The sequence below is a fragment of the Andrena cerasifolii genome, chromosome 5, assembly GCF_050908995.1.
Source record: "Andrena cerasifolii isolate SP2316 chromosome 5, iyAndCera1_principal, whole genome shotgun sequence".
NCBI lineage: Eukaryota > Metazoa > Arthropoda > Insecta > Hymenoptera > Andrenidae > Andrena > Andrena cerasifolii.
Genome location: NC_135122.1, coordinates 384,416 through 408,177, shown reverse-complemented (window position 1 = coordinate 408,177; position 23,762 = coordinate 384,416). Strand labels below are relative to the sequence as shown.

Here is a 23,762-nt window from a genome sequence, read left to right as displayed (position 1 = left end):
CATGGGAGAATTCGCGCAAGTAGAACGCCAATTGTTGGATCAATCTGCGCGATTGATTTCACAGGAAGAATACCTCGCGTGGGAAGAACGGTGCAACGAGTGCATCGAATCGTTGGAAGAACACAGCCGAGTGAAACGCCCGCGATTATCGATCGGTGTTCAGCAATCGCTGGTTGCTCGAATCGCTCATCTCGAAGGACTAAAATATTCGTTGCGCGGACGTTTCGTGCATGAAGGTGCTGGACATTCGAGCACAGGACTTTTGTGGCGCGAAATAGGCACTGCGTTCGATACCCGCGTATTAACTGGTGCAGTGTTAAATTCGAACTATATCGAGCCGCGCAACTTCCTCGAGGATGCGGGGACCATTGTGCTGGAGTATGTACGAGGCGCCTTGAGGAAACATCAGAACCTCAAAGTGAACACTGTGTTCAACGGCGAATTTGTGGCGGGGGACAAACATGCTTGCAAAAGCATCAATACCCGGAACTGCGAACTCTTCGGTACATGTGATCTACAGGAGTGGTACCAACGATGCGTCATCGAACCCATCCTGGCATCGTTGGAAGAGTTTCAGGAACGCGATAGTGGATGGGCATTGATGAGGATTCTCAACCTAACCGTCAACGTTAATAAGTACAATCCGCTGCGCGCAGGGTGCCACTTCAAGTTGCCACGGGAAATATTGATGAAGAAAGCGACAATTAGCGTGCGATCCGAGGATAACGCCTGCTTCGCGCGGGCAGTGGTCGCAGCTCTCCATCCCGCCGAAAGAAACCCTCATCGACCAAGTTCATATCCACATTATACATTGGTGCTAAATCTCCAAGACATTGAGTTTCCAATGTCCCTAGAGCAGCTTGGGAAGTTTGAGCGGCAGAACGGCATCTCCGTCAACGTGTACACCTTCGGGATGGAGAAAGGATCGACGGTCTTTCCGCTGCGTCTCACCAGCCAAAAGAGGGATCGACACGTCAATCTGCTCTACACGCCGAATCATGAGCACGGCGATGTAGGGCACTTTGTGCTGATCAAGGACTTATCCCGACTGGTGAGCATGCAGTTGAGCAGGCACAGAGAAAAAAAATTCATCTGCGATCGGTATGTACATAAACTTATGAAACGTTGAAAAATATCGTTGAAAAAAATTAAATAAAAAAATTTTTGATTTTTTGCAGATGCATGCACTACTTTGGATCTGCCGAGAAGTTGGAGGCCTATTCGCTGGACTGCGGGCAAATGAATGATTGCGCCATCCTGTTGCCCAGCGTAGGAAACAATCTGCTCAAATTCAGCAACCACTGTATGAAGGAGCGGCTCCCCTTCGTGGTGTACGCCGATCTTGAGTGCATCATTGAAAAAACAGAGGACAATCACCGAATGGGTGAAATGGATAGTAAATTGCGCGCGTATCAACACCATAAAGTGCACAGCATTGCATATTATATGCATTGCTCGTACGATACATCACTGTCGACGTATCGATGTCGCCGCGACGCGGATTGTGTTTCATGGTTCGTCAACGAACTGGAAAATTTTGCAAACTTCGCCAAACCCATTCTGACCAACAATGTTCCCATGCTTGATTTAACTCCCGAACAATGGGCGACATTTCGCGATGCAACACACTGTCATATTTGCGAAGAACCATTCAAGGCTGAAGATGTACGAGTTCGCGATCATTGCCATCTATCCGGACGCTTTAGAGGCCCAGCACATTCGGAGTGCAATTTAAATTATAAAAATGCGTTTTACATCCCCATAGTTTTCCATAATTTATCCGGCTACGATTCGCATTTCATTATCGAGGAAATAGCTACCGCTTTCGAAGGCAGCATTGACGTATTACCCATAACGAAAGAAAAGTACATTTCATTCACAAAAAATGTTGAAGATACGGCTGACTCAGACTCGCGAAAATGTATTAAATTGCGATTCATCGATTCATACAAATTTCTCAATACCAGTCTCAACAAATTAGCATCTTTTCTTAGCGCGGATAAATTAAAAATTTTACGATCCGAATTTGAAACATTATCCATCGAAGATTTCAATTTATTGACGCGAAAGGGTGTATTTCCATACGAATACCTTGATTGCGCGAACAAGCTGCAGGATCCATGCTTACCACCGCGCGAGTCATTCTACAGTTCGTTAACGGGTGAGACTGTATCCAAGAGCGATTACGCGCACGCCGAGATTGTCTGGCAGCGTTTCAGGATTAGAACTTTGGGCGAATACAGCGACTTGTATTTGAAAACAGATGTCTTGTTATTGGCAGATATTTTTGAAAATTTTGGCGAAAGTTGTATCAAGAGTTACGGATTAGATTCAGCGCATTATTATACTTTACCTGGCTTTACGTGGGATGCCATGCTAAAACATACCAAAATTACATTCGAATTGCTCACAGACATTGATATGGTCATGTTTATCGAACGCGGTATATGTGGCGGTTTAAGCCAATGTTCCGGAAGATACGCACACGCCAATAACAAGTACATGTCATCTTACAACCCATCGGAACAGTCATCGTACTTGATGTACTTTGACGTGAACAACTTGTACGGATGGGCAATGTGTCAGCCCCTACCATACGCCAAATTTCAATGGGTCGAAGATGTCGCAAATTTTGACGTGTCTTCGATCGCTGTCGATTCGCCCACGGGATACATTCTCGAGGTAGATCTGGAATATCCGCAACGTCTGCACGACGCTCACGCCGATCTACCGTTCTGCCCGACGCGTGCCAAACCACCTGGCAGCAGACAGGGCAAGTTACTCGCGACGGTATACGATAAGCAGCGTTACGTTATCCATTATCGCAACCTGCAGCAGTGCACGAGTCACGGTCTTCGTATTACAAAGATACACCGCGCGCTTCAATTCGCTCAATCTCCCTGGCTCCGCGATTACATCGAACTCAATACACGGTTTAGAACATGCGCGACAAACGACTTTGAAAAAAATTTGTACAAATTGATGAACAACGCAGTATTCGGTAAAACTATGGAAAATGTGCGAAATCAGGTGGACGTAAAACTTTTAACACATTGGGAACGGCGATATGGTGCGGAGGCAATGATCGCGAAACCGAATTTCCACAGCAGAAGTGTTCTTTCGGAAAATTTAATAGCTGTTGAATTGCGAAAACTCGAGGTGAAATTCAACAAACCGATATATGTGGGTATGTGCATTCTAGACATATCAAAAATTTGTTTGTACGAATTTCATCACGAGTACATGTCTCCACTATATGGTCAAAAATGTAAAATTCTATACACAGACACTGATAGCTTCATCTATCACATTCGATGCGATGATATCTACGAGTGCGTGAAACGCAATATCGATAGATTCGACACAAGCGATTATCCTACTGACAATACATATAATATGCCGCGCTTAAATAAGAAGGTTCCGGGGCTGATGAAGGACGAAAATAATGGGATGATAATGACCGAATTCGTAGGTCTTAGAGCGAAAATGTATGCACTTCGCGTAGACGGTAAAAAAGATACGAAAAAAGCGAAAGGCGTCAAGACCAACGTCATAGCCAGAACGATAACTTTCGACGACTACGCGCAGTGTTTGCAAAAGGAGATCGAAATGGTACGCAGGCAATCATGCATACGGTCTAAATTGCATAAAGTGTACACCATTTCAGAATCCAAAATCGCTCTAAGTCCATACGACGACAAGCGGTATATCGTACCCGATTCTACCGACACTCTGCCCTGGGGACATTATAAAATTCCGTTGTAAAATTCCATTATAAAAGTATTATAAAAAAAAGAAATTTGAACTTGTATGTATAACATTGTATTTATTGAACCATGTATTATTATTATTATTTTACAATACATTATTTTTATTTATCCAAGAATTGTGTGATTTATCAAACCCCAACCACTTGACGTATACCTTATCCCCCTTTCTACGCAGCACTTTTTCCACTAGATACACATCAGGATCGGCGACGCGTTGCAGCTCGTGTTCATAGAATCCTCCGGCAACGGGTTTTCCACAGGAATCGACGAGCAGATACGTCGCGGGATTAGTTATCTGTACTTTGGCTATCTCGAACACCTCCGTTGTCCAATTCGGCGTATAGCCTTTATCGAAGATGGTTTTAAATTTGCTCACGCGCACAAACTCGCCCAACTCGAATCTCGCTGGAGCAGCGATCTTTAGGTTGCTGTATACTGTGGCTAGCAGCTTGTCGGCGATCGCAGGGGTAACATCGCAAGGACGCATTCCGATGGTTCTATGTTTTCGCGCGTTATACTCTGCCAGTAGACGCGGTAGCGAATCGGTCCATCTATAGGTTCCATTGAGCGTAAACAGTTTCCACATATTGTTCTTCAAAGTTCGATTGAAACGTTCTACGACGGAGGCCTTCATCACCGAATACGTTGAATAATGATTAATGTCATGCTTCTTCAAGAGTTTCTGCACATCGGTGTTGTAAAATTCTTTTCCTTGATCGGTTTGCAAATTTTTCGGATATCGATCTCTAAATATCTTTGCAAACGCTTTAGTCACCTCAGCGCCACTTTTAGTCTTGAGCGGCAACGCCCATGCATACTTGCTCAACACATCGATGACGGTGAGTATGTAGTGGTGACCCTGGTTGAATCGCGAGTATGGACGCATTTCTACAATGTCAGCTTGCCACAGATCGTCGTATCCACGCACTATGACGCGCCTCCGAGGAAAATGTCTTCGAGCTGGAGCGTGCAATTCCTCCACAAGTTGTAGCTTCTTGTGGCCATAGTTTTCTTCACTCATGGATTTCTTAAATGGCTGCATGTTTGATCGCAGATGTATCTTTGCCACGAATGATGCGATAATTATCGTGTACGTGCATTATGTGCTCTTCACCGCCCCAAGGAAATTCTGGACAAGTTCAACCGTCTCGCATGATTCTCCTTCGCATTGTTGCTGCGGGATAGGATTCAATGCTTGCGATATCTTTTGAACGCTGTTTTGCAACGTCAGCATATCTCTCTGAAACGCGACCAGCTTCATCTCTAATTCTTCCTGCTGCTCTCTCAAAAGTTTAATGCTCTTTTTCACATATAGTTTATTAACGGCATCTGTGTCGGCCACCGGCTGAGCTACGCGTCGTATCTTGCGCGATTTTGCATCAAAGTCGGCACCGGTCACGCAAAGAGCGTTATCACGCATATAATTTCGAAGCATGCCGCTCCATTTGTAATAGTCCATTGTAGCTGCTCCACTCTTCTCGAGCGATACCCCAAATTTGTTGATCGGCATCTCGACGCATACAGTGCACATCATCGGCGTGCGGTTTAATTTATAATGAGGCCTGCCTCGCGGAGTTCCTCGATAATCGATAGAATTTCGTTGTCGTGCGAGTTGTTACCCGCCTGACGCGACGCTTCCAGCAAACGCAATCGATCCACCAGCTCGTTGGGATCATCCCAGTGCACATAATCGATCTTGTTATCGTTTACCACCATGACTCGCGATGTCCTTAGACCTTTCCCCGCTTTACTGGTCAATACACGGGGTAGTAGTGGCGCAATTACATGTTTGTACTTGTATCCCTTGTTACCCAATATGGGGTTTTGTGCGTTATGACCACGTCTGTGAGCATTCGTCATCAGCAGTATACTTTTGTATTTTTGTTTATCAGCATCTGTGTATATAGCATCATCGGGAATTCTCTTGAAAATCAGTTCGTACAGACCAGGCGTTCCTCCATATCTTACACCGTCTATGATTATATTATCATCCTTGTCCATATCGAAAACCTTATCCCCCAGCATCATTCCACTACCACCAAAGTATACACCGTACACATAATCTATGGTCGTATCCCTATCTCCACTTAGGATTGCGCTCATGTATTTTTGTCCCAGCGGACCGAAATGGTTGCGAAACGTTTCTTGCCCCTCGGATGTTTGGAGTTGCTCTCTAATAGATGCTGCAAGCGACTCATCGGCAGAAGTTTCATACACGTCTTCGTCATCATTGGTTGTGAGCGACTGTACATCGGGAAATGTATTTATTGACGCAGGAGGAACCGTGGAATCGTTTGATGCGACATTCAACCGTTTCCGCTTCGATTGAACTGGTGTGGAGGTTACGAGCGAATTTTCCAATGACATGTATGACTGTTTACTATTTCTTTTACGCGATGCGTTCCATTTCGGTCGGATTTTTGTTTTAGGCGTTAATGTTTCAATGCTCATACTCGTCGCAGGTGATATGTCAGCTTCTGTCTCAGCAGTATTTTCCACAATATGTTTTAAGGGCTCGGTAATAGGTTTAAAGTATTTTTCCAGAGCGATATGTTCATCCATCTTGTCAGTCTTCAAAGACTGATGTTTCCTGCGAATGGATTCGCTGGTTTTTGCAATTTCCATCGCTATTCTCTCGCGATCCTTAATCTCCTGACTACTAATCATCATTGTATCGCAGACGTTGCTTTCCCACCGATGTGTTGACGACGATTGAGCATCTCACGGTAGCGCAAACTCGTTAAATCCCTTTCTATAACGCCCATTGGACATCGCGCTATCTTTATCTATCACCATGAAACCATACTCCCGCTGCCAACAATTACGACACAAAGCGCAGAAATCCTCGTAAGACATATCAGTGTTTACATGATCGTTGTACACATGTTTCAAGTTGGTACCATCCTGCTTAAACAGTATCAACAGATTCGCATTGTCGCGTATAAGATGTTTGGGAATCTTTGCATACGTCTGACAGAGATAGAAGCAGTCGACGTTCGAGTGGCGTCCCATTGCAAAGTATTCCCTTATCGTATCTTGCTTGTCGCATGCCACGTCATCAAAGATAAAAATGGAATTCGGAAGCGATTCGCTCGGTGGGATGACGTCACTATTATTTGAAAATGTAAAGTAGCCAATTTCATCTATCGCAGTCAATAAATTCTCCAAATACTTATATTTTGGCTGTTGCAACGACTTGGAATACACGTACAGGTTCTCGAAGCACACGCCGTGAGGACTTTCCAACAAGCTGACCAGCACGTTGGTCTTTCCACAATTTGATGGACCACAAATGAGGCAGCGTATAGTGTTTGGTAGCATGCTACCGTGTCTGCGTCTCGTTTTCGGAGACATCATTTGCGATTTATCATCAAAATTAGTCACGCGTATCGCCACAGGTTGTCGCACGAATCGCATCCTCTCCGTGAACTGCGAAAAATGATTTTGATACGTCGAAGCTGCGGTGCGCTCTATTTATAGGCTCGCGCCGAAGCAAAACAGCTCATTATTCAAAATGCTTCTGATCCTGTCGGATAATTGTGATATTCGAGACCAAACCGCTGAGCAGTTGAAATATATATAAAAAATTATTCTACTGCGAGAGTTTGGCAGACACATCGATCAGTTGTGGGACAGACTCCCCGAGCATATAAAAGTCGATTCTGAGGTTCAGCAGTATCGTCGATGCTTGGAACATTATAATCGCCCTTGGCAGCGAACGCATATCGACGGTCCAGCACCATTGATTAAAAACTGCAGCGAATGTCGTCGAAGAGAGTAAAGAAAGGTTGTGGTCTGTTAAATCGGGCGATAAACGCGTTACCTATCGAATTACATATTCCGGGATATCAGTTTTGTGGTCCAGGAACTCATCTGGCAAAACGATTGGCTAGAGGCGATCGAGGCATCAATCCGTTGGACGCAGCGTGTCGCGAACACGATATTGCATATTCGCGTAGCAACGACCTCGGTGAAAGGCACACGGCAGATAAGGTTCTCGCTGACAAAGCGCGAAAACGCATCGTTGCGCGAGACTCGACTCTGGGTGAAAGAGGTGCTGCTACAGCTGTTTGGGCAGCTATGAAAGCTAAGACGAAAATCGGAATGGGGATGAAAACAAAACCTCGCAAAAGGACTGTAAGGAGAGCATCGCAAAAGCGGATACTTCCGGTGGCAAAACGAGGTGGCATATTACCACTTCTCCCGCTGCTAGGTGTTCTCGGATCATTAGCCGGTGGAGCAGCGGGGATCGCCAAGGCGGTAAACGATAATAAGGCGGCGCAACATCAGCTGCAGGAAATGCAGCGTCATAATCGCACCATGGAAGGTCGCGGACTTTATCTCGCACCATACAAGCGCGGACAGGGAATATCGAAACAAAAAAAAAAAAAAAACGCCGAAAAGACAATAAAAATGCCCGAGGGCGTAACTACAGATGCGCAATTGGGGGAGTTGGCAAAACGTATGCGTATTCCATTTTTTAGAGGTGTTTTTATGCGCAATGCACTACCTGTTGGAGGAGTACGCCGAAACGAGAGCGGTATCGTGAATTTGGATAATGTCGAGGGACCGGGGACTCATTGGGTGGCGTATGCGAAGAGGGGGCGTCGAGCTGTATACTTCGACAGCTTTGGCAATCTTCGGCCGCCTAAGGAATTGGTACAATATCTGGATAAAGATGTCGTGAAAATCGAATACAATCACGCGCCTTATCAGGAGTACAATCAGAGCAATTGTGGTCAACTATGTCTACGCTTTCTACAAACGATTGGTTGCAAATTTAAGGATTGACTTCTCACCACTTTGATTCAGTACGAGTCCAGTCGTACAGCTTGGAATATGTCGTTAACATTCACTCTAACCGGCAAGAGTAGCACCCTCGCGGTGAGCTACTTTCCACCCATAGATTTGAGCGAGGATGATTACGAGCTTGGTCTAACAACCCTTGAAACTTACCATACAATACCCAACATCGACTCCAGCAACGATAAATTCTACTTCACCACAAACTATGAGACCAATAGCAGCGTCGACACCAGCCTTGAATACATTACGATTCCCCACGGTTCATACGAATTAGACGCCATTGCCAAGTATTTGAAACAGCGATTACTCGAGCGATATCCTCAAAAACTCGATGGCACCAATGCCAACGATGGTAGCGACAGCGATGAGTATCCTATAGTGTTGCGTCCCAATAACAACACCATGAAAAGTGAGCTGTACTGCTCGTTCATTGTAGACTTTACGAAGCCCAATAACATTGGATCGTTACTGGGATTCTCGACGAATCGCGTATTAGAACCGGAACAGTGGCACGAATCGGACGATCCGATTAATATCATGAATGTGAACATTATTCGCGTAGAATGTAGCGTGACCGCTGGCGCGTACAGCAATGGGAAGCGCGTACATACCATACATGAATTTTCTCCCAGAGTACCGCCGGGATATAAGATATCGGAAACGCCCGCGCAGATCATTTACCTTCCAATCACCGCACAGGTCATTTCGGATCTAACGATACGTGTTGTGGATCAAGACGGGCGGTTGCTTGATTTTCGAGGTGAAGAGATTACCATCAGACTGCACGTACGACGACGTCGATGATAATACATGTGGTGCAGTCGTATGAGATGCTTGTGTTGAACGACTCCAGAAACACGTTTCTTCCAAACGAAATTGTTTGCAGCAACAACAACAACAACAACAACAACAACAACAACAACAACAACAACAACAACAACAACAACAACAACAACAACAACAACAACAACAACTGCAACTGCAACAGCTCTGATTACGCTAAAAAGAAGAGGTTCAGTGCTGCGAACATTGCATTTTTGAAATCGCTGGGATTCATTGTACGCAATTAAGTTGAAAAATGACTGACATTCTAAGCATTAGCGCGAAGCCGACGTTTGATGATCGCATCGTCAAGCTTGAGACTCACACATACAACCCTTACGTCAACACGACGTTTGGATACAGCGATGAGATAAGAATACCTATACAGCAACAGGATTTATACACATTACCGTGTGAAAGTTTCCTCTACCTGGAGGGGAAATTGACGATAAATAAGCCGAATGATGTATCACCGGTGATGTTGGGAAATAATTGCATGGCATTCATATTTGATGAGATTCGATATGAACTGAATGGTGTGGAGATTGATCGCAACAGAAACGTTGGAATAACTAGCACGCTTAAAAACTATGTATCGATGACATCTGATGAAGACAAAAATATGGAGAATGCGGGATGGGGCTTGAAACGGCACGATGAGCTAATAGTGAAAAATCATTTCAATTTTTGCATCCCGCTCAAATATTTGTTGGGATTTTGCGAGGACTACAAACGCATGGTTATTAATGCGCGTCACGAATTGATTTTAATACGATCGCGCAACGATAACAATTCTCTAATAGGATCGCCGACGTTGGAATCAGAAATTGAATTACTTAAAGTGCAATGGCGGATGCCTCACGTGACGCTGAACGACGTTAATAAGCTGTCGTTGCTACATGCTTTGGAAAGTGGACAAAACCTGAGCATTAGTTTTCGCTCGTGGGATCTGTACGAGTATCCTCTCTTACAGAGCACGACCAAGCATTCGTGGGCCGTGAAGGCAGCTGCACAGTTGGAGAAGCCGCGATACATTATCTTTGCTCTACAGACTGCTCGAAAGAATGTGATGACTGAAGATGTTACTCGATTTGACCACTGCAAATTGACCAATGTAAAACTTTTTCTCAACTCGGAATTTTACCCGTACGATGACATGAACTTGGACTTTGACAAGAATAGGCACGCCATCTTATTTAACATGTATACGCATTTTCGTAAATCGTATTACGGACATAGTTGCAACGAGGCATTATTCACCGTAGCCCAATTTTTGCAATTTGGCCCCCTCGTGGTGATTGATTGCTCGCGACAAAATGAGTCGATCAAGAATAGCACCGTGGACGTGCGCATAGAATTTGATTGTAAAGAAAACGTACCTGCAAATACTACGGCCTACTGTTTGATTCTGCACGATCGGGTGGTTGAATACAATCCGCTGACAAATGTGGTGCGCAAAATCAATTAAATTACTGCGCTACTTGCCCGCCCTCTCCTGTACCAAATTCGTACAAAATTTCATCGTGAAAATTGAGATGCTTTACGAGAAAGAGTGCATTCTCCAGTCTGTCTTGGAAGCGAACGGACCTCTAAATTGTACCGATAATGGTCGTACCAACATTCGTTGACCTGCAAGGGTTCATCGTCGATGGAAGATTTGTCGCGAAGGAAGTGGCTATCCTACGAAAGGGAACAATTCTCTCGCACTATATTTTTGGGAGTTCGATGCCACAATATCTTCTTACAAAATCCGACAAATCGAGCATCCGGTGGTTGGTGGCAAAACATCATGGACTACGTTGGGAAGATGGAGACGTTCCGTACAGTATGGCTAAACAGCTAATTATGAAAGCTGTAGCCGATGCGATCGACGAGGAAGATGACACACCCCATGTCGTATACGTTAAAGGACTGCAGAAACGCGATTGGCTCATGGATTTCCTCGATGAAAATACGAGAGCGGACGTGATCATCGAGACGCTAGACATTGACTACGAGGATATCAAATCCCTAAATAAGCTAAACGTAGTTAATACTCTGCGATGTGGCAGACACGCAAAGCACTGTGCCATGCAAAATGTATTTAAAATATTCAACTGGTGGTCTAAACGCCAGAGGGAAATACACAAATAAAATATAATCAATTTTTTATGCATAACTGTTTTTTTCTTCACCCTCCTCAACCTCCAACCTTCTGCATGTACGCTAGATTAAGACGATAGTTGTAATTATGTACAAGTAGTAGTACGATTCATGATCAACGCGGTATGATAGACGTTCGATAGATGTTCAAGTGGTCTGATAGACGTTTGATAGATGTTCAAGTGGTCTGATAGACGTTCGATAGATGTTCAAGTGGTCTGATAGACGTTCGATAGATGTTCGGAGTGGTACGATAGATGTTCAAAGTGGTATGATAGACGTTCGATACCCGTTCGATAGATGTTCAAAGTGGTACGATAGACGTTCAATACACGTTCAAAGTGGTTCGATACATGTTCGATACCCGTTCGATAGATGTTCAAAGTGGTACGTTATGTGTTCAAAGTGGTTCAATATACGGTTGATATGCGATCAAAGTGGTGCGATTCACGTTTGATACATGTTCAATACATATTCGATAGATGTTCAGAGTGGTATGATAGGTGTTCAAAGTGGTTCGATACATGTTCAATACGTGATCAGAGTGGTATGGTCTAGTCGAATGATGTGCCCATAGAAGAAGGGAAAGAAGATGCGTGTGAATAAGGAGAGGACGGTCAGTGAAGAAGAAGATAAGTACATGGAGGAGGATGGTCAGCGAAAATGCAGGTTGCCTGTGATGAAGATGGCGAAGAACAATGGCATCCTACTTTGCAAAGCTATGCATTTCTCGATTTCATAATAGGAGGGGGTTTTGACGTGCGAGAGTCAGGAGATGCATCGAGACCAGTTGCATTCAAATCGCGACGGTGTTCTAACATATTGCGTTGCGACATTTTTTATAAAAATGGGATTATTAAGGATTGCTCCGGAGTGTGACCCTGAGGTATGTACTTAACAGTATTTTTTTTAACATTTATCGCGTTTAACCATTGATACCGAGTGAGATTAAAATCAGACGTTTGTATAAATATTATATCGCGGGTTTCTATGTTCCAGAACTCGCCACCCTCGTCACCTCCCGGACCGCCATCGCCACCACCGTCACCCCCGTCGCCGAGGGTGTGGTCCCCGGATTGGGGCTCTCCTCAGCGTCGCCGTCGCCGTCGCCACCACCTTCACCCTCGCTGCAAGTATGTAATACTTTGCATTTTTTTTATTATTTTTTTTTATATATATTTAATATGTTTTGTATAAATATAATATCAATTTTTTGTGTGTTCTAGAATTTTTATTTCATGATGAATGCGCGGGTGGTGGGGGAGGCACCGGCGCAGGCTGAGGAGAATGCGGCGGGCCCCACGAGGGTGGCTAGGCTGCGGTAGCCCTGGCTGCCGTATCGGCGGGTGGGGCCGCCGATACGGCAGCGGCGATCGCCATCTCCGCCATCACCATCATCATCGTCATCGCCATCACCACCGCGGTCCCCACACTAGATTTATTATTTTTTTTTATATTTATATTTATATTCTTCTTTTTTTTATTTATATTTATTATTATTTAATTGTATTTTATATTCTTCTTTTTTTTCTTTTTTTATATATTCTTTTTTATATTCTTTTTTATATTTATATATTATATTCTTTTTTTTTATATTATATTCTTTTTTTATATTATATTCTTTTTTATATTTATATATTCTTTTTTTATATTATATTCTTTTTTTATATTTATATTTATATTTATATATTCTTTTTTTATATTTATATATTCTTTTATTTATATTATATTCTTTTTTATTTGTAACAATATATATTTCTTAAACGTATATTATTTCTCAATTTTATTTACCCGTGTTCCTCCTCCCACGGCCTATTTTTAAAGATTTGTTGACGCTGCATAATTCTTATATGTGTGAGCAATTTTATTTTACATAATTCCACTATTTTATTAGATCGAGTTAATAAATATAATAATTTCTATACATATGCAAAGAATTTTATTTTATTTTTATGCAATAATTCCGCTATTTATAAGAACGAGTTAATAAATACAATAATTTTTTATTTTACAATGGTATTCTAAAGACGCGGTGTCGAGAAACGCCGATCTTTCCCGACATCGTTCGAAACAATTTCTGATAAAATTTTTCATAAAAATAAATTATTATACGTCGACGTTGTGTGTGTGTGTGTGTGCGTGTCACATATGTGACGCTCCGTTGGTTTCGCTATATGTACCATTCGAAAAAGACTAATGTCAGAGACGGCGTTTGGGGGAGTTGGTTAGGCGGCTGACTCGTACCGCGGAGGTCTTGGGTTCGAGCCCCGTCGCCCCGAGAAGTTTTTTCATTTATATTAATATCATAAAATTAATATTTCCTTCCTTACCGACAGTCTGTTGTACCACGCTCCAGAGTAGCACCTTCCTTACCGACAGTCTGTACCACCACGCTCCAGAGTAGCGCACCGTCACCCCGCGGTTCCTCCTCCTCCTCCTCCTCCTCGATGATACCCCCGCACCGTCACCCCGCGGTTCCTCCTCCTCCTCCTCGATGATACCCCCCACCACTCCGCCATCTCTATGACGTCATCCGCCGCCAGCCCGCCGACAAAAAACAAATTTTCAAATTTGAGTTTCAAGGTCATGATCATGACCTTGAAACTCAAATTTGAATTAGAATCCCCCTTGTCTTACTACTGAGTGCAAAATAGTCTTTTCATTGTTCACATTGTTGAAAATAAAATTTTAAATGAAATACTACAAATTGTACTACAAATATTTTAAACTACGCATAAAAATTCAGAATAAGGTCATCAATAATCTCAAATAAATGTATTATAATAAAGAGTACAATGGGACACGTTCGCCTAGGGCGCAAAAAAGGCTCGTGCCGTGCCTGGCTATCTGACCGTGGCGCGTATGCGTCGAGCAGTCACGATTTCATCTGAACGCTCGCGCCCGCCGCGCGCGCAAAGCGTTCCACCTCGCTTCTCCCTTCGGCCACAAAGAAACGAGAAACGATCGCTCGGAATAAGGCTCCGTTTACGATGACGGCTCAATGCCGGTCCCGACCAGCGAGCCATCCACGGGAAAAGACTGTACTTCTCTTTTTAGGTGCCATATTGACACCGTAAAAAAAGAATTAAAACAAATTACAAAAATTCTTTTAAATTCTTTTCCTATAATATAAGAGTAGCTTAATAAATACCAAAAAGATTTTTTCATTATATGTTGTATTTACTGAAAAAAAATTTGTAAAAATAGCTTAATTTTTCGGCCGATGAAAGTAGAATGACCCTTTAAAGCGATGGAAGTCGTTGCGGTCATCACTTATCTGTTTGGTATGTATAATACCGTAAATTGGAACCTTCAGAGATGTTTTATCAAAAGTCCACAAGTGTAGATCAAATATTCAATATTGTATAAATGTATAGTGTTAAATTTCAACTCGTGTACATAACTGTAAATAAATCACAATAGATAACGAGGCGACGCCTCTACGCCGCAAAAATATTTGTTAAGTATGTATTCTTACTTATAAGTATCGATCTGTGCAAAATGCATTGTGGAAAACCAAATATTTTAATTGCATTTGATTCTAATTTCAATTGAATGTTTTATGTGTTATTTGATTCTATTGATTTGTACAAAATGAAAAAATATATAAAACAAATTTTAAGTTAAACTGTTAAACGAGTTTATTTAAAATACACTAAAAACTAAAAAATAATTATTTTCTTTATTTACTTTTTATTGTCTAGTTTTGATTTGTGGTTATAGGCTGATTTCAAGTCGTTTGGATTTGTGGTTATGGGTTATATTTATTGATGACTGGGTAATTTTTTAAACCCCTGGGGGGGGGAGATCTTTTTCTTCATAAATTTATATTGTCATCCAAACTACGTATCCCTGCAAAGTTTCAAGTCTATTGGATAGTTGGAAGTGGGTTAAAATTGAGTTTCTAAATTTGATCCAAACAAACATACATACAAACAAACAAACAAACAAACAAACAAACAAACAAACAAACAAACAAACAAACAAACAAACAAACAAACAGAGGATTGAAGCTGAATAATAAGACTTTTTGTTAATCAGAGGTGTAAGTGGGACTGTTCAAGTCTATTCCGTCCAATTATATAATATTATTGTTGAATCAGTAGTCAATTCCTGTTTATTTTCCCAATTCCTAAAATGTAGAACACTGGGGCTCCAAGAGTCCCAGTTATATAAGCCTACGGGTACGAGCCTACACGCACACAACTAGAGTTTTCCCCATCCGTTACATGCCCGCAACTTCATTGGTTTCGAGCCCCCCCTTCCACGCTAGCTTTGGAAAACGTGATGGATGCTCGTACTCTCGGACCACCCATCGGGGCAACGCTGGTGTGGAGAGCGCGAGAGAGGGGTAGCGTGCGCGAGCAGGATAGAGGTAGATGGCATGCCACTGATTGGTTGCCGCCATTCGTGACAAAAACGGAAGTAGACAGAGAAAGAAAACGTAAAAAAGAAAGAGACAGAAATACGGATAGAAAGAGATAGATAAACAAACAGCTTGGAAAGCTTTAAACCCCTCTTACTGCTACTATTATAACTTTGAACCAAATTACTATTATTGCATATAAAAAATTAAACATATTTTTCAAATTTCAATTAATAAAAGTACAATGTTTGGAATTATAATACTCAATACTTTTCTTTTAAAGAGCAGGTTGTGTATTACACACTTAAACTCCGTTAGCGGACTCGCTTATCCTTGAACGAACTCGAATGTGCGCTCGCGCTCGGAATTGGGGGTCTTACGCATGCTTGATTTACACTAAGAGCAGGTGCAACATATTTTCGCCAAATATTCCCTACATATCGGCCGATCGCATTTTAAACACTTTCTATTGATTGAAAAGTATGTGTTCTACTTTATACAGCGTAGAAATACTGCCGGAACAACAAATCACTGCAGAAACAATAATGTTCTGTAGCAACTGTTATCACCACTTTTCCGAAAATACTGACGTGAACACCACACTGGGTCGGTGCGACCTATAGGCTACCTTCTTCACGATGTCAGTCGGTTTCTTCAGGTAAATTAAGTCTCATGGTGCGGAATCCGTAGTGGAGGTCCCAAAGCCCCCCCCCCCCCCCGACAACAGCTCCCCACCGTTTAGTAGTGGCCACGAATCTTCCAAACGGCCTGGGTCTCGGTGACCCAGTGTAGTGTTTGAGGGTTAAATTTGACACAGCGCTTTTTCAGTTTTTCACACGCTTATTACCTGTTGGAAAACTATTGTCATGCTCATATTTGGACTTGCAATATACAAGGTGTCCCAACATTCAAGGACTTCCCGGAACATATAATATCCTGATGCAAGGAGATATCGAAAAGACCTTCCCAGATATTAACAGTTGAATATTAGCGGTCGAACTTCGGGGCCGCGCAGTTTAAAGCTGAAGCAGCTGAGTCTGGACGGTGACCCGTACTACATACTCGCAGGAGGCACGCGTAGAAAAAGACCCACGCACAGAGTACAGCTGACCGCGCTGGTTCATTTTCCAGGCTCCACTGTGTATCCGAACCTGTATCTACACGCGCCTCCTGCGCGTATAATGTACATGCCGACGTATGCTACCGCGCGCTCGGCTGACTCGTGAAATCAAAATGAGCTGCAAGTACATAAAGGTGCTTTCAGTCAAATACTCGGCCTGGCGAGGCAAGGTCAAGGTGTCGATGAATAAGAATTATTTAAAAACGCAAAATAATGAAAGTATACTCATATTGTCAGAGTTTTAAATTGACAAATTATCTGAAAGTCCGCGAGAGGGAAGATATGGGTATGGATAATCTGAGAATATCTTACCTCGCCAGGCCAAGTATTTGACTGAAAACACATTTATGTACTTGCAGCTCATTTTGATTTCACATCTTTTTTTATTTTGTAATTATTATTATCTTCTATTTTTTGTAATTTATTTGATTTCATATATTTGACGTAATTTTTTTACTTTTTGAAGTTTTTTTATGGGGATCTACAATAGCGGACCATTACTAGGATCCCTTTTACTTAAATACAGCACCCGCCTCAAGCAGAACTCGTGCGCTTCCAGTAGTAATATCTGTTACCGTGGTGGGGAGACAGAATGGGGCCTCTACTTCGAACACCGCCCCTTTGGAGCAGCCACAACCCATTGAGGTAGATGACGTATCTGTACCCTTAGACCAGGAGATTTTGTCAATAATTGGCGAAACTCCGGAGTCAAAAGAAGGTGAGTTAACGCTTTCGCTTCATATTTCGTTGCGATGGTCCGTCTGGCTCAAAGAGGGTCAGAAGAAAGAGGTAAAAGAGGCCCTCTTAAAGAAGCATCTGAGGAAGGGTGCCTGCTTCTTGGAAGCATCGACGCGGAACCCAGAGGTTGCAGCATCGTTAAGTGCCAAAGTCATTAATCCTCAAAAGAAAGAAGATATTGTTGCGAGCACCGGGTATAGGCCCGTGCATAGCCTGCTGGTGCTCGCAGCTGAAGATAGAAGAAGGTCAGCTCCCTTGAAGAGGACGATCGGGAGGCCGACCAGAAGACGGTCTTGTACCGAACGCCGTGGCCTTCGGACGTGCGGGTTGGGCTTGTAACTTTGCAATCTATTGCTGTTGCCCTGTACACCGGAAATATAGTTGTGTCGTGTGTGCGCCCGTCTAATAATTATTCTACTCCTTTGCGTCGGGGTGTCCTGCGATGAAAACGCCCCGGCGCAACAATATCTTAGATGTAAGAAAGGCAATTGAAGAGCTGTGGGATCTCAACTCCTTGCAGAAGTGTATAGGGTACAAACAGTGGCCCGAAAATCGTGTATTATACCTAGCATAAACAAGCAGGTGGCATCGGTGCTGGAGAAAACTGTTATAGACGAGTTCCTATTTGAAGTGAAACTCGGCGAAAAGTTGAAAGAGGCTAGATCGGTCGACAAGGTAGGACAAAGGATGAAGTCTCAACAATTGTTGAAAAAGCATACACCGAGCTACAACCAGGGAAACTCGAAACACGCGTCTGCACTGAGGCCAATGGTACAGACGGGTTCAAGGATAGGTTTTGTACCGAAACCATCGCAGCGAGTACCACGCAATCGTTTCACATCTGCGAAGCAGGCGCAGAAACCCTAACGTCCAGCACCCAACGAACAAAAGAACTAGAAGCAAGAAACCCGTTAGAGGTCACTCAGTCATCGCTAACTCCTTCGCGCAGCTGGTCTCAGAGGGAATTTCTGGAAATTAGAAAGGAAATAGATAGTTTATTGCGGAGAGATGCAATAAAACATTGTGAACCAGTCGATGGTCAATTTATTTCCAATGTATTCCTGGTGCCAAAACCTGATGGCTCAAACAGGTTCATAATTAACTTGAAGGAGCTAAATGACTTCTTAGATCCAATCCATTTTAAGATGGAAGATGTCCGCACAGTATGTAAGCACAGACGAGGTATAGAATAGACCCATCACCTTATGGGACTTCGTGTCGCCACCCAATCTGTGTTACCGACCCATAATTTGAGGACTGAATTTAGCGACCTCTGTTCATGAACAGCGTCCAACTCAGCAACTACTCTGAAATGTGTTGAAATGCTGAAAGGTGTTGCGTACTTGTATACGTGTGACTTGTTTAGGGAGAGAGTTTGACATAAGAGGGTAGGCTTTTGTTACGGTATGCTTTGGCTCGGTTGGTCAACGACTCACGCGGATTTCTCTCCGAAAATCCATTTCGTGGATCAAGACACTATGGCATTTCTTCAAAGCCCGTGCAAGCTATAAATTGCAAGATGACATTGTTTATTAGCACTTTGCGTACCCTTGCGAACCCTTTCACGTATCGTGCGCCGAAAAAAGTATTAAAAATTCACGCTGTTACTGATATTCCCACAAGTTTCTAATGCACTGTTTAATCATTCCAGTGAAGTAATAATAATTGGATTCCGTTTGCCCCTAATATTAGTTTACCGCCAACACTGAAATTTACAGTAAAATCTAATTTTAAAAGTCTCGCAGAAAGTTGCATGATGCATGAGTGTCTTAAAAGTTTGTCTAGCCCTGAGAAATTCATCGGTTCAGTGAAGTGTGTGCATGGCATAGTGCATATTATCTCGTGATTTCTCAATTCGCGCATCAATTTCATCGATTACTGGACCATGTGGGAGGCCTTTTAATTTAACAGGATTCCATTCAGATATACCCGTTACTTAGAAGACTTTTTCAGAAACTGAAGGATGTTTAAAAACAGAAAATGATTTTGTAATCGTGTGCAACGCGATTGTAGAGTCAGTGCCTGTGCCTGCCAAAAAGTGTTTCATAGAGTACCGTGCCTCTACGTGTTAGTGATGTGAACGCGAATTCCCATAAGGTGATAGGTCTATCGTTTTAGCCTATACTTCGCCGATGTTAGTAACTAAGGGGGAGAAACAAGTATCTCACTCATATTTTTCCAAATATTCCTGCAACTATTCACTTACACTAAGTTCAACTAAAACGTATTTATACATTATAAATAATACTACGTGATATGTATAAGCATTAACATTAATGTATCGAACGATTAAACATTGAGAATAAAAGAGATTTCAGTCGGCGCAGAAAATCATTTGCAAATCCAAGGCCAAATGTTACAAATTGCTTAATATCTCGAGTTCTATCGATTATAGTTAATAATAATTTATACTGGGCGGTTAGTGTAAATATTGTTAACATTATTTGTCACAGCAATAGCCACTGGAATGGATATTTTAGCCGAAAATCCATTTTTGCCGAAGAATTCGCTGGATTTCGCAATTGTAACTAACCGTCGACCTTGTTTTGATCGGGGGACATCATTCCTCGAAGTCTACATAAGGAGCTCACAGATCTTCATGTACTCAGTCGTCGTCGGTCCTCCGGGCTTGAAGGACCTCCGGGAACCCTGGAGCTGCCGAGCCACCTGGATCCACTGGACTTCCTGGGGACCTGGTCAGGGGTTCAACCCTGGTTCTTCCTCCCCCTCCCCCATGGAGCTGCCGAGCCACCTGGATCCACTGGACTTCCTGGGGACCTGGTTCTTCCACCCCCTCCCCCCGGAGCTGCCGAGCCACCTGGACCATTCGGAACTGCTGAACTTGCTGGGGACCTGGTCAGGATTTCAACCCTGGTTCTTCCGCCAGCCTCTCGCCCCTCTGGCCTGGGTTCGTTTATTCGCTTGGTGCTGATGAAATTTTGGGGTTCGGTAAGTCATTTAAAATTTTATTGTTTTGCGAATGTCAAATCTGATTTCTTCGGTCGTTTTCCATCATCTGTCCTATTTCCATGCATACTTTCGAGAATTTTGCGCGAGTCGTTCTATTTTTTGTATTTCTTCGATGGGTTTGCATGATTTATTTTATTTGATGCATTTCTTCCATGGGTTTAAATGATTTATTTCATTTTCGTGAATTTCTTCGATGGTTTTCTCTGATTCATTTCATCTCGTCGATGTCTTCGATGGTTTTCCCTGATTCATTTCATGTCTTCGATGGTTTTTCCTGATTTATTTCATCTCGTCGATGTCTTCGATGGTTTTCTCTGATTCATTTCATCTCGTCGATGTCTTCGATGGTTTTCCCTGATTCATATCATCTCGTAGATGTCTTCGATGGTTTTCCCTGATTCATTTCATCTCGTCTATGTCTTCGATGGTTTTTTGTGACTTCTGTCACTGTGTCATGCATCTCATCGATGGGTCTACATTCTCTGCTCTTTCCTTCAAGTACCTATCTCTGCGGTGGTTTTGCATGCTCGTGCGTGCTCTGCTGTTGGTCGAAATTATCTCGATCGTCTCCAACTCAATAAGCTTTTCCTTAATTTCTTTCCAGGCCGACCACACCGTTACTAACATATAGTAGTTGATTGTTTCAGCTTTTCAGGTTCACCGTTACTCGGGGAATGGAGTTAATAACACGATATATTTAAAAAGAAACTAGTGAAAAGTGATAATGAAAAGTGATCGTGCAAAGTGACAGTGAAAGAAGACATCTAAGGAAGCCTAGGCTAATGTATTATAGTATGAAGTATTTAAGGTCCCATGTGAAATTGCCAAGCAGTCACTAAATCATTAACTTTGTTGTTCGTTTATTGGCTCCTCATCTGTGATGAGGAGGTTACCGCTGCTTCCGTTTGCGGAAGCAAGTGACTGAGCATGGAATCGGTATGGGTGGATCAGTTTCATCCCTTGGTGTTCTTGTCCAAAGGGAAAAGTTTCGGGCGTAGGGGGTGTACCTTTTGGTACACTGCCTGCGTAAGTCACCCGGTCCGATTACCCAATCTTCGTGTTGGACGGCTTGAGTCAGGTCAAGTGTTTGCTCCTGACGAGTCGCATCGGAGCAACAGGAATCGTCTGGGAGGCGCCGAGCGCTTTTCCCTTTCGACTTGGACAGCAGGGTGGTAGGAACTGCGCCGTCCAATACTTGTTTCATGCTTACCCTTCGCCTTTCCTTCTTTCCTGAATTTCTTTTAATCGAGTGATTGCTTGGCAGTTCGCTAGATTCTATATCTAAACCGAAGGGATCGATGGAACATTGTTTCCATCCATCTCTTTGGTTTAGTAGGCTTCATGTACAGGGAGATCGATGGAACTTTGATTCCATCTATCTCTCTACGGGTCTCCAAGCGCAGCAACCTCCTCGCGGTGAGACCTGGTAATCGGTGAGAACCGAGCCGATGGCTGCGATTGTCAAATATTCTAGTCGTATATAAGAATTTCTTTAACTTGCAATATTATGGTAGAATGCAAGAATAAAATATGTAACTTAAAATGTTGTTCGATTGTTCCTACCGAACCCCAGAATACGAATATAGTGTTAAGATGGAAGAGTAAGTGCAAGTTGGAATATTTCAGCGAGATACTGGAACTGTTGAGTTTTTCACAATTTTTAAAGTCCTCTCTGCTTCAGCATTTTATTGAAATATACAAAGTTACAATTCCTTTGCGAGATATTCCACGTTACATCATGAAAGCATGTCTTCCACAAATAATGTTGTTGTTTATATAAATTTGTATGTTAAATAAATTTGTTTTGCGTTAAATAAACCGGAATAGGACAGCAAGGTTAAAAGACGAATGTGATATCGTTTTATTTTCTTCCTCCGTTCTTTTCCGTTCAACGAAATATGTTCATAAGACGATTTTTAAATTGTTACTCTAACAGAAACATTTGTAAATCGCGGGCATTGACTCTCAAAACATAAACTAGTTTTACTCGTGCTTAATTCTAGTTCCTACCACGCGTAGCGTTACAATCTGTTTTGAGACTTCACCGGTAACGTTGCATGCGACACTAAAATGGCAAGGGGGTCTTAGGACCCCCTAAACCGGCGACACAAAAATACATTGCTTGATAGGTCTATTCTATACCTCGTCTGTGATGTAAGCTAATGTGGCCTGGTGCATACCTTGGTTCAATCCATTTGAAAGACACCTACTTCCTAATCCCATTACGTAAAGAGCGTAGAAGGTTTGTAAGATTTTTGTTTGACGATCACTTATATGAGTATACCTGCTTGACATTTGGCCTGTGTGCGAGTCCATGGGTATTCACGAAAGTAATGAAACCAGTGGTTAGCCATTTACGGTTAAAGTCGCATCTGTCAGTCATATACCTCGATGATATCCTATGCCTGGGCAAGGATGCAAAATCTTGCAATGAAAATATTCAGGAAACGGTAGATCTACTTATGTCGTTGGGGTTTACGATTAATTATAAGAAAAGGGGTTCAAATTGGGTTCATAATAGACTCGGAAAAAATTTCGATTGAGCTAACCCAGGAAAAACGGGAATACTTGAAAAATATGGTGTATCTCTTTCTCAAGAGGCGACGATGTAGGATTAGGGAGTTTGCACAATTAATAGGCTCTCTAATCGCAGCTTGCCCAGCTGTGGAGTATGCAGCGTTGCATTGCAAATTACTAGAAAGGGCTAAATGTCAAGCCCTTGAATATAGCTTAGGAAATTTTGAGGTAACGATAACGCTGCCGGACTATATAAACCAAGATTTGTTATGGTGGCATCAGAGATTAAATAGTTCGGTAAAAGACTTATACGGTCCGCGTCTTATAGAAGGGAAATTTTTTCCGACGCCTCTCTGACAGGATGGGGTGCCTTTTGAGGGGAAAGACGGCACATGTGTTATGGAAGGAAAACCCATGGGTTATGGAAGGAAAAGGAAATAGAATTGCATATTAACTCCCTAGAGCTAAGGGCAGCGTTTATAGCGCTTAAATGTTTTGCTACAGACCTGAC

General features: G+C 42.7%; 1 protein-coding gene across 5 annotated transcripts in view; it reads right to left on the bottom strand.

Annotated features, from left to right (window-relative positions):
• The window catches only part of LOC143369376 (KICSTOR complex protein SZT2), a 391,751-nt gene that overhangs the window by 185,426 nt on the left and 182,563 nt on the right, over positions 1-23,762 (bottom strand). The window lies entirely within an intron of this gene.